We start from the raw sequence: 12,290 nt of genomic DNA, 5'->3' as shown, positions 1-12,290 counted from the left end.
TGCTGAGAGACCAGGAGCCATGTCCTAGGCAAGATGACATCTCCCAGGCTTGTTTCTTCCGGGTCCGTGCCACCCTGCTAGCAGTGCTCCCAGCTCTCCAAGAGCTCCTCCCTGGCACATTAGAGCTGCAGGGAACATGAAGCTGGCTCCCAAGCAGCAAACATCAACGTGCAGAAGAATGAGGTGTGCCGCACTGGAGCTTTGGGAAAACTTTGAGGACTTCTCTGCCGTGCTGTGAGTTTGAGCTCAGGGTTGGTGATGGCACATCATCTGCCCCCACCCGGGATTCGTAACTGCTGCCGAGGCAGAGGTGGGGAACCTGTCAGGGAGCTGCTGAGAGCACAATCCCCAAAGGCACATCAGGAGAGAAACAAGACAGCCTGCAAGCTTTAATCTGTGGGTCTGCCTGGATACGTGCAGGTGTGTTTGCATTCCGTCTCCTCTGGAATTAGTCAGTAAGGAGTTAAGGTGCGTGCCCTGTGAGACAGCCAGAACAAGCGCATCCGAAACTCCGGCAATCAGAGGCAAAGCAACAATTATTAACGCCTCGGCATTTAATGTGGCAGAGCGCTTACGCCCCCAGTTATATTGTGTGTTCAACTCCCGAGCTCTCAGATTTGTCAGTCAGCAGGTCCATAGATCATGGCGACCTTAGCATCATGTCAAGGGGCTTCACTCCATCAGGGATAATGAGCATCTCCCACCGGTTTCTTCCCATCATTCATTTGAGATCCAGAAGTTCATCATGCAAATGACAAACAGCATTAATTTTCTGCAAATAATTCCTCCAGATGTCCACAGGATTCCAGCACTCCTTGCCCAGAACAGTAAAATATGTTTGTCTTCCTCCCTATAATTCATCGCCAGGCCCACAAATCTCCCCAAAGTCTCTATAAACAAAGCAGGAGGCAGAGTGCACAGAGTGCAGAGGATAATAGTTCACTGCAAACATGTCTCTGGGCATCTCTGTGCTGCACACGAGGAAAGGAGTGGTGGAACAGGTCCAGAAGTTTCTTCTCATGTGAGCTGAGTTTGACTGCATTTAGTCTTGCAAGTACAGTGAGCGTGATGGTCTGAGCCAAGCCTCACACAAGCACAAGTCATTATGGGAGGAGAAAGGAGGAATTTTTATGGGTTTGAAATTCATTCAATGGGTCTGTCATTCTGGAATGGCTTGATCTGGAGTGAAACCTCCTGCAAAACGCATCTGCATCACTAGGGGACTCTCCGTGAGATCTGTGCTTTATCTTGGATCTGCATCATGCTGTGTTTTCTGATGAGCGCTAAAGCAATTAGCCAGAGTTTGGTTTCTCCAAGCATCTCTCAGCTTACTGGATTCCAGATCCAACCAAAAATACACAAAGAGATGAATTTCAGAGAGATTTGGGCGACAGAGCACAAGAAGTTTTGGCTTGGGTGAATTTGAAGATATGATGCAGGAATTGGCTCCAGCCAGTGTATCTGGAATAGGGCAGCCCCATGATGAGGCAGACAGAAAAATGACTGTATTTTTGACTCACACAAGGGGTCATCAGGCAGCTAGGACCCAAATCCAAGGAGGGTGGCGCAAATCCTGGGCTCCTTCCCATGTTCCAAGTAGAGTTCAGAAGAACTTGAGGGTACGCAGCTTGGCCTCAGGCTTGAAAAGCTTCTGTACCTGAGATTTATTTGGTTGGATATATAAGTGTATGTATTGTTTTATTTGGCTGGACATGGACAAAACCAAGGTCATCCCAAAACCCTTTCTCCTCTGGCTGCTGAGAGCACCCAGCATCGAGCTGGCAATTGGCAGCCACCAAGTGCTAGAGCCAGCCTGGGAGCTCAGTCCTGAGCTCCAGGATGGAAATGGCCTGACCTGGAGATGCATTAAGAACAGAGCCACCAGCTCAGCGTGAGGCTTGTGTGTGCTGGAGCAGAGAGCATCCCAGGCTCTGGAAGATGCTGTGAGGGCCCAATTCCCCTCTTGCCAGCGGCACAGCGGGGCAGTGCATGGTGGGTGAGTCACCTTCCAGAGAGCAGGTGGGCGTTGTTGCTCTGCTCTTCTCTCCTGTTTCCCACTAGGCTTAACAGGCCCAGCTTTGCTGTGGATTTCTCCTCTCCATTCGCCAGCTCCTGCCAGCCCTGGAAGCACACACCCGCTCCCTCCCTTGCTAGCCTTTTCACACTGGAAGGATTTTTAAAGGTCCCTCTGAGCAGCAGCTGCTGTGTGGCTTTTTGTTTTTTTGGTGTTTTTTATGATGGGCTGGAAATTAATTTCTTTTTCACTGGCGTTGGACTATCCATTCCCCACGTCACAGTGCAGAATGAGCTCGTAACTCTCTTGACTGCCTCGTGGCTGAATTATGGGGACTTCTGCAGCGTAGCCCAAAGGGTTTAATTTAACAGTGGATGTTGGAGGAAAGCAATAGAGTTCTGACAACTGTCTAGTACTTTTGCTGTCAGTGTACTTGGAAAATTTTTCTTAACATTTGATTGAAAGGTTCCTTGTTTTAAATTAAGCTCAGGACTTCTTGTCCCTTCCACAGATGGGGAAAGGTGGATTGCTTTTATTTTTTTTCCCGCCCCTTTCCTTTTTGTTTGTCTGAAGATTGTAACCATGTCTCCATCCTCTCTAGACTGAGCATCACAAATGCTTTCCACCCCTCCTTGCCAACTGTCTCCTATAGAGATTTCCAGTCACTGTTGTCTGTCTCTCTTGGACTGTCTCCAATTGTTCACACCGTCTGGAAGATCAGCATCCCAAACTGGACAACGTGTTCCAGCTGAGTCTTTAACAGCCCGGAAGGCACGCGAGGGTGCCTTGGACTACTTGCACGTGACGTCTCTTCTGTGCTCTGATCCTGGTTGCCCTTGGCATGATCTTGAACCTTTTTTGGGGCAAGTGGGGTGAAGTGCTCTGGTTGCTGTCTGGGCCACCTGTTGTGGTCTCCTTGTCACCACACATGGACACTAATAAGGCCATCTGCTGCAGGAACCTGTGTCTCGGATCAGGGATGCTCGGGTGAGCTAATGTGAAAGGACAAAAGATGCCCGCTGCTTGCGGGAGCTGGAGCTCCTTAGCCCCCCTGCAGATGCTCCTCCATACACTTTCCTTCGTGAGATTGTTCACGGGCCGGTTTAATGTGCCTCTTAATGGTGAAATTGGTGGGGTTGTGTCCACTGGAGCACTCTTCTCCTCACAGAACTGTGGAGGAGCCATGGGGAAAGAAACAAAGTCCTTGGTTTTTCCTCATCCCTAGCTCTGCTTTTTTTTATAATTTCCCCTTAAAGCCATCAGCAGACTTAATGGTTTTTTTTAAGTCTCAGCTCATTTTTTGGCCCCTTAATGAGTAATAACATCTTAAGGGCACTGTCCCATGGCTTTGTCCCTCGCAGGGCAGCACCTAATCCTGTAGTATTTGCTCAGTTGAATGGTCACTGGTTTTACTGGACTTGCATGGAAGACATGGTGTGGATCCAAGTGCAATTCACGAGCTGGGCTCTTGCACAAGGGTGATTATAAACTAACAGAATTTTTTATGTTGGAAAAGACCTCTTAGATCATCAAGTCCAACCGTTAACCCAGCAGTAAAAAGCCCCCTGGGGTCTTGTGGACTAAACTATGGCCCCAAGTGCCACATCCACAGGTTTTTTGAACACTTCTAGGGATGGTGATTCCACCACTTTCCCAGTTTGCCTGTTCCAGTGCTTGAACGCCCTTTCAGTGAAGAAATTGTTCCTAATAGCTGATCTAAACCTCACTTGGCACAGCTTGAGGCTGCTTCCTCTTGTCCTGTCCTTATTCCCTGGGGGCAGAGCTTGACCCCTACCTGGCTACAGCCTCCTGTTGGGGAATTGTGGAGAGTGAGAAGATCCCCCTTGGGGCTCTCTTTCTCCAGGGTGAACAAACCCCAGCTCCCTCAGCTGCTCCTCACTGGTCTTGTTCCTCCTTCCTGACTTTGGGGTGTGGAGAGCAAAGCTGAGGCATTAGTTGTGAAGCAGGATGGCAGATAAGAGTCACGAACAGGAGAGGATTTGATCCCAGCCTGCCTGCTTGTCAGCCAACCTGGCTGGAGGTGGAAGGAAGGGCAGGTCCAGCCAACAGCTGGAGAAGGTGAGTAGGAGCCCTCACCCTCCTGAGGGAAGAAGGGACTGAGATCCTTGAGTTGTTCTCCCCCTGCTCAGGACTGGGCCTACAACAGAGCATGGATCTGACACACCCTGAAGGCCTTTCAGGATTCTAGCAGTAGGGGTGGAAATGCAGATGTGTTATGAGGCGCCGGTGTAACTCCTCAGGGGATGCTTGTGTAACACCTGTCGCAGTGGAAATGACCAGAGAACCTGCGAAATCCCTCTTGTTTCTCAGGAGTTCACTTACCCCAGCTGGGTAAGGAAATCAGGATAACTGGCTTCTCTTGTCTTTAGCAGTGTAATTGAGGCAATCATCTATTTCTGGCATCGCTTGGACACTGTTTGCAGTCCAAATACTGATGAGTTCTGTGGGACAGCCCCTGTCTCTACCTCAAACTCATCTCCTGGAGTCAGGCGATTAGATGAGACTCTTTTTCATCTAAGTGCTTTTTCTTTTGCTTTCTAATCTGTGGAGGGAAGCTGGCAGATATCATCTTTGAAGGTAAGGAAAATGGAGCCAACGTTTTGTATTCCAGAAATCTCATTATTTTCCCACTAATATGCTGATTTTGGATGCTTGGGGTTTGGCAGTGGTGCAAGGGTCATTGCTGAACAAAGCAGAAGCAGGTCCATCCTGGAGGAGCCTGTCTGGGTAAAATACGCATTTTCTACGGGTGGAAAACATGAGTTCTCTGGGTCATGTCAAGGAATGAGGCCTTGTGGGTAATTTCCCTTTGGCTCTGACTTGATGAAAGCTTTTACAAAAGGAAAAAAGTGTGTTTTAAGAAGTTACTCGATACTTATCTGTCCGGAGTGCTTTTCCCAGGCTGGATTTGGGGAGGGATTATCTCAGATTTTCATTTAGTTCTGAAATCCTGGGTATTGGTTTTATAAACTAAAACCCCTTCGCAGCAGGTTGCTTGTTCTGTCTTGTTGTTTTAGCTTGATGCCTAGGAAGGAATTTAAATTTCCTGAACGGATGGGGCCTGTGCCTCGCTGGGGTAAATCGGCGTCGTTCAAATATTTAAAGGCAGATGCATCAATACTGGCAGCTGAGGATCTGGCTTACTTTGATTAAAATCTGATCAAGATTACTCAGCCTTGCCAAGGGACTTGGATTACCAGTCTATAAAAAGAAGAAGAGGAGAGGACATGAAATATAAAAATAATCCAATGAAGGACGTGAATCTAAACTCACTGCAAATTGAACAATAATGAAAACATCCTCCTTAAGCAGGTGGAGGGCAGCAGGGCTTGCAGGCAAGCAGGGGCTTGGAGCTGGGGTTGAGGTAGAAATACTGCCCTGGGGTTTCTCGTGGGCATGGCCTCATCTTTTAAAGGCAGATTTTTTTTTTCAAAGGAGGGCCTTTCTCATTAAAAAACCCCCAAGGAAGCGTTGTGGGAGGAGATGTGGGTGACAAATCCTTTGGAAAATCCTCGCCTCTGCTTCCTCAGGAGACCTGGGCTAGTGCCAAATCTCACTAGCAAAGGGGTGATTGAAGCTGAGGAACAGAAAATCAACTCTCTTACAGACTTCAGAATGTGAAATGTGCTTTTGTCTTTAGGGCTTCTTACAGGGCTTGAATTTCAACTCTTCTCTTCCATCCCAGCATTTTTTTCACCCTGGTTCTTCATTATCTTTTAAATGTAAAGCATATTCAAGGAATGTTACTATGCCATGGGATTAGGCTTGATAGGCAGTGACTGATGGGGACACTGCACCATCTCATTGCTTGCTGAGCCATTTCAGGAGTCTCTCCAACCATTTGGCACGTGTCTAGGTTTCCCAAGCTTTCTTATGCTTATGGCCTCCAAACCCTGGTCTAATGGGAAGTGTCCCTGCCCATGGCATGGGCTTGAAAGCAGATGATCTTTAAGGTCCCTTCCAACCCCAGCCATGATTCCCTGTGCTCCTGTGAAGTGCTGTAGCTGTCAGTAGGGCAGGCACACTTGGGTCCTAAGCTTGTTGGTTTTTGAAGCCCCCAAATCCCTGAGGTCTGCAGATTTTTCCCTCCTCTTTATGGAGCATGCTGGCTTGCTGGGATGGGAAGCACATCCCTTGGTGATCTCTGTAGAAGACATGGGGGGAAGGAGATCTGCGGGGGTTGCAGGACTTGAGTGTCCTTTTGACAGGCCACAGTGAGCAGGATGCACAGAGAGCTGGCTGCTCTGAGACTGGAAGATGCTCTGACTCTGTCAGAGGGCTCTGGGAGCCTGGAGAGTGGGGCTGAGTGGCCTCAAAATAGTCGTGGAATCCCAGAAGGGTTGGGGTTGGGAGGGACCTTAAAGATCATCCAGTTCCAACCCCCCTGCCACGGGGGGGGTGATGTGAAGTGACACATCTCAGGTTGCTGGAGGGAAGGCGAGGGGGTGGCTGTGGGACCTCCTGGGCAATTATTATACACATGGATGGTCAGTGCCACCGCCTGAACACCCCGGCAGTGGTGCCAGTCTGTCCCGTTTTCCTTCATCGGAATTAGGGTCAGATGAGGATAAGATTGTGTTTTAATAAATATTTGTTAGCAAGTGCCTTCCCCTCCCCCCCTCCCCTCTGATATTGTTCATTTTCCTTGCAGTAACACGTGTGTTCAGCTTCTGTTGCTCCATGTGTCGTGCTCCGTTCCTCCATCTCACTCGCAGCCACAGAGCAGGAGGAACACTGCCAAGGCTTTTTCTGGGAGTTTGCTCTGGTCCTGCTCCTTCCCTGGCGGTGCTCAACTGATGTGTTTTGTTTGCAGGGGGAATAAAATGCTCAGCTGTCAGCTCCTGAATGGACTGTCAGAAACCAAGGCAAGGAGCAGCCCCTCCTTCAGCTCTGTGTGCAGGTGCCCACACAGCCACGGTAAGTTTTGGGAGAGAAAAGTTGCTAAGCAGTAAATGTGACCTTCTCGCCCCGTTTTAAAAGATGTGAGGCTTTGCTTAAGGCATCCTTAGCATAAAGGTTCTTCCCCCCCAGCCTTTCTCAGGGTCTGCAAGTGGCTGTGATACCCTGTGAAGAGGCAGCCCTGTCTGAGGTGTGACTGTATTCTCATGGGGTGTGAAACCGTGTTTAAAAACGTTGATAATTGAAATGCACTGGGGAGCGTGGTTTTCAAACGCTTGCTTTCTTGCTGGAGACAGGATTATCCTTACCCAGACTAAGTGGCTGCAGGGAAGGTGGAGCCGCAGTGGTGCCTGGGCCGTGCCCTGGTTAACTCGAGGCTGAATTTCTGATGACTCAGAAGGGAGCCCGGCAGCCCCTCAGCTGTGTGCAGGTCTGAGGATCAGTGGTACTGTGCTTATGAACCCGCACTGCGTTGGGCAGGGCTGGCACCAAAAGTCACCTCAAGTCTCAAACTGCCTATAAAAGGAAGCAGCTGAGGGTTCCCAAGGGTCAGGTTTGCACAGGGCAATCACAGGCATGTTCCAGAGAAATAATAAGGTAGATGCTTATTATTTAATAAGAGGGTTCTTGCTGCTTGCTTCAGTTTCTTTCAGGCCATGAGAGGGAGCAGGGGAAATTGGAACCATCTGATGTACATTAGTAATGACAGATTAATGCTGTGCATGAACAGGGGCTTTATTACTGCAGGAGCTGGTGATACTGACTATCTTATACTTTCTGATTTATAATTCCTTCCTGATCTGGAGTCTTTGGCCAAAAATCTTTGTACCCAAAGCCTGAGGAATATTTCATGGGAAAGCCCCTTTTTTTCATGGGACTTGCCTGCAAACCTTTGCTGCCAGGTCACAGCAGCTTCCGAGCACTCGTCCACCAGAGTGGCCAGAATGGCACGGGGTTGGTAAGCAGTGGGCAGTAGTTTGTGTAGCTCTACAACCCACACCTGTGCCTGCAGCACCCTGGCCTGCAGAGCCTCTGTGCTCGCTCAAGAGGTGTTTCACCTCAGCTCTGGCTCTTCAGGTTGTTCTCTGAGCCATGCTTAACCCTCTGTCCCTGGATTTCTTCTCTCTAACAACTGGACAGGGCAGCTGCCTACGCTCTGTTGTAACACCCTTCCTTCTTGCCTTTTTTCCCTGGCAAAAGAGGGTTAATGTGGTTTTGGCTCCTTTTTGCCCACCCCTAATAACTTGATGGCTGATTGCAGCCCTGTGTGCCAGAGACCTTGAAGATAACGAGTTCCTACTAGCTTGATATAAATAGATGGCCAGGGAGAAGGCTTTATCTTTGCCCCCCTCTGCCAAAGGAGTTCAGTCCTTATCAGTGCAAGAGCATCTGTGTGTGAGAGAATGAGGAAGAGAGATGTCATGAATGCCTGGGGGGAAAACTGTTCTTGGAGACAGTACCCTACTGCATCCTGGAGAGTCCCACTGCCATGCGCAGCTCCATGGGAAATGGAAGTACTGTTGGCCCTGCTAGGGGCTGAGCACTGTGTGAGGCTTTCTGTTGTTTGTTTTCCCTGCAGCCTTGCATCAGAGGCTAGAAGGAGTGATGCGTGTGGTGTTGCCAGCCCGGCTGGGCAGGAAGCACAGGGGCAGGAGCTTGGTACTGGAGCAAAGGGTTGCAGCCTGATTCCCAGGGGGATGAGGCTGTTTTAGCCTCTGGCTGGTTGATGGGGCATCTTTCTCCTGCAGCAGCACTTGTTTTCCCTGGGGAACAGCCCCTGTTTCTAGGATGGTCCTCCAGCTCATCACCCAGCTCCCTTCCTGCCCTCTTTGTCTTTTGCAGAAAGCTGTTTAATCAAGGGTGTATCAAAATCCATCTGTCTACACTGGTGTCAACAACTTGGCTTCAGGGACATTTTAAATCATTTTCTAACTGCATTCTGTAATGGATTTTGTTGCTGAGAGAATGGAAAGCAGGGCAGCAAAGGTGTTTTAATTACATCTGATGGTGGCATCTCGCAGACCTGCCCTGTCAGTTGTTCTGGCACAGCACCATTTAGAGCCTGCTTTTGCCAGCACAGGCACGTTAGCCTAGGGGGGGGTGGTGTGGTACTGATCACAGAGGAAATCATTGCTATTTTACTACTGACATCATCTTGGAGCTGTGTCTTCTTTCTTTACCTTGCTTTTGTGGCACCAGCTTCTCCCGCTTTGGAGGATTCCAGTCCTATATCATGTCATTTGGAAGCAGTGAACACCAGACACCTGCCCTAGTGTATGGGCTTCATACTGGGATAGAGCAGAAGTGCTCTGTTTGCTCTGAAGAGAAGCTGTGTTGCTGCAAGGGAAATGTCCCTCTGAACCCTTTCCCCAGCCCACATCTTGGTTTCACAGCCTGTCAACATAAAAACAGCTTCCCTTTTTCTGAGTCAAGCAGGGGAAGATTGAAATGCTGTCTCCAGCAAGACAGTTTGGGGGAAGAAGGAGGGAACGTGACAGGGAAAGGCTGTTGGTCTCGCCAGGCTGAAACACCCTTGTCAGACCCATGGGACTGGATCAGCAGGTGGAGTAAGTCCTGGACAAGCAGGGGTGTATTAGATGCAGTTAAGCACAATTTTGGAAGTGCTTGCTCACCACACAAGTACATGTGGAAGTGCCAAGAACTATGGTATCTGTACACATTTGAGGTGTATTTTCACTGACACTCAGCTCGTGGTCTCTGCAACGATGCCTGCGTGTTTTCTGGAGCATTCAGCAGGTAGCAGCTCCCAGTGCCCATACTTTGACTCGCCATTTCAAACTGCTTAACAGGCAGAAACTGTTTGAATCTAACCTGGGGTTTGGAGGAATGAGAGTCCGAGGAGGAGGAGGGCAGAGCTGATGTCATTTTTCTACATGAGTGCTAATATTGCTTCCATTCTTTCCAAAGCTTCTGGCTCTGATTTAATAGGTAACTCAATCCTCAATATCCACAATTTTTCAATGTTGGAGTGTGTTTGTGTTCCTGACAACACTCATCTGTGTCATTTCCTCCTCTTAATAGTTATAACCTCAGCTGCAGATTAGAAGTGCTTTGTTTGTGATTCCTGGGTGCTCTGCACTTTGATGCATCGTCTCCTGACAGACGCAGGGCAAGCTCCGCTCCTCCCGCCTGGCCTGGGCTGCAATGATGGATTAAGTGGGTAAGTAATAGAGTGGTAATGAGATAACCACTGACATCGAGCATTAACGTGGGAATAAATGAAGTTACCATCCAGAACTAATGGCCTGAACTATCACTGGGTTGTAATTAATGAATGTGGTGGCTGAGATTTACAAGGGTATTTTAGGATGCTCCTTGCATGCAGCTTTGGGTTTTATGGCTTGGTTGGAGAGAAATCAGTTAATGCCAAGAACCTAATGAATGGGCAGAAGCTGTTCCTTGTCAGTATGTAGTGCCCTTTTCGTGGAAGAGGCCAGAATGGCACACGTGGAATATCTGCCTTCTCATTACTTCAGGGACTGGAAGAGGGTAGGATGCTGTGGCCTCTTGGTCTCTCAACCTTTTAGTGCAAGACATCTTGCAGGTCTCGTTTCTTCTGTTTTATTAGGGCAGAGTAGTAGGAGTCCTGGTGGAGGCAGTCCCTCTGACATGAATCCATGGATGATTTCACTTGTATGTACAGGAGATGGCCATTGGTGTGGATTCTCCACCCAGGACCTCTGAACTGAGCAATGACAAGCTGCCCTGTTCTGCCTCTTGAAGGTAGGACATCTGGTTCCTTCTTCAGGTCTTCTCCTTCATGCTGCTCTGGCTCTGTCTCCTGCATGTCACCCCTTCCCTCATCCTGCTCTGGTGTCTATCCAATCCGGCTGCCTGTACCTCGTGCAGGAGTTTCCTGGAGCAGGAATTGAGGTGTCCGTGCCCAGGGGACTTTGTCTGGTGACCGAGCCCTCCCTGCTCACCCAGCTTCCTCGGTGTGTGACCCTGCTTAAAGCTTCTCAGACGTGTAAGAAACATTTCAGAGGTGGTTGCTAGGCTGATGCAGGAAACACAGCAGAGCAGTCAAAATTCTTCATGATAATTGGTGGGAATACTCCAGCCACCTCACTGCTGCCTTCCTCATCTTTCCATGGCAACCCTCCCTCTACAGCAGCCCAGGTGCTCGTGGTTGGATAGAGTAGGAGGTTTTGAGTCCTCTGTCTTCCAAATCACCCCTTGGAGCATGGAGGGAACATCTGTACTTTTAAAGTATGGGCATCATATGATACAACAAATAACTTCACTCGCTCTAACTACGGCCCTTTTTTATGCTGGCAGAGACAGAAAACTTTGGCAACTCGCCTGAATCAGACCCTTGCATTTCTTTGGTGGAAAGAGCTGTTACCTAGTTCTTTAGAGGGGAGAGAAAGGTGCTGAAAGACCTGAGTGTTTCCTCTTCCTTCCCATGGTCTGAGCCACCACACCTCTCTGTGCTGGAGAGAGGAGTGGGACCACACTCAGCATCTGGTGAGCAAAGGGAAGGACAATCTTTTTCTCTCTGGATGGAGCTGTGATGTCTCCTGCAGGAAGCCAGGATGGTGGCTGGAAGGAGCGGAGATGAGAGAGAGAGGTCAGGCATTGCCTCATCCTCCCTTCTGCTCCCTGCTGTAAACAAGGGTGTGTGGGACACGAGACAACACAAACAGGGAAACTGCCTGTTGGATGATGCCCAGCTCTGCCAGCATGGCCCGAGTTGGGCATTGCAGAGCAGAGGCATCTTCCTGCTCCCCACTTCTCTGAAACATTCTCCATGCACTTTCTAGCACCATTATCTCTTTCCAGATCTGTTTTACAGGCATTTTTAATGATTCCAGGGGAAAATGAGGCTCAACTGGCCACTGGCAAACCCACCCTAGAGCTTCCCAGACTTGGGGAGGTTGCCACTTTGTCTGGAAACATTACTTATCCTTGATGCCGGCTCTGTAGTTCCTTTCCACGTTGAAAAGGAGGAGGAGGAAGTTTCCATTAGGCTCAGAAGGTTCCTTTCCCTGCTGAGCAGGAGGAAGAAATTTCCACTTGCTGGACCAGCACAAGCCAAGACCCAAACTGGACAAAGAATGGGCGGTGTATTCAGGGATATGTAAATGCTTCTGCCCCAGCCTTGGGGAGTTTATTGCCCTCCACACAGTGCACAACGTGGCTGTCATTGCTGAGCAGCCCAGGCAGGCTGTTAAATGACAAGGGAAAATTACCCAGCCTGTTCTCCAGAAGGCAAGTGAGTAGGAATTTTCCTCCAACTGGTTCAGGACAAAGTTAATGTAGGGAGAGCCATTAAAATTAATGCTGGTAAACAAGGATAAAAACCAGCAGGGTTGTAACAAAATTTGGGCCAGAT

The 12,290-nt window shown here is 49.1% G+C and overlaps 1 long non-coding RNA gene across 13 annotated transcripts in view; it reads left to right on the top strand.

Moving 5' to 3' along the window:
• The window catches only part of LOC121667344, a 94,096-nt gene that overhangs the window by 64,917 nt on the left and 16,889 nt on the right, over positions 1 to 12,290 (top strand). For 10 of the 13 annotated variants that reach the window (XR_006017030.1, XR_006017024.1, XR_006017025.1 and 7 more), the window contains 3 exons: positions 6,849 to 6,952; positions 9,977 to 10,115; positions 10,524 to 10,678. This is a non-coding gene — a long non-coding RNA (uncharacterized LOC121667344). Of the gene's footprint in view, positions 1 to 6,848; positions 6,953 to 9,862; positions 9,884 to 9,976; positions 10,116 to 10,523; positions 10,679 to 12,290 lie in introns of all 13 variants that reach the window. The other 3 variants (XR_006017027.1, XR_006017032.1, XR_006017031.1) reach the window with 3 other exon arrangements.

Source organism: Corvus kubaryi, unplaced genomic scaffold (genome assembly GCF_017639235.1).
Source record: "Corvus kubaryi isolate FWS band 111438036 unplaced genomic scaffold, C.kubaryi_AGA036_p1.0 37361, whole genome shotgun sequence".
NCBI lineage: Eukaryota > Metazoa > Chordata > Aves > Passeriformes > Corvidae > Corvus > Corvus kubaryi.
This window is presented reverse-complemented; position numbering and strand designations above follow the sequence as displayed.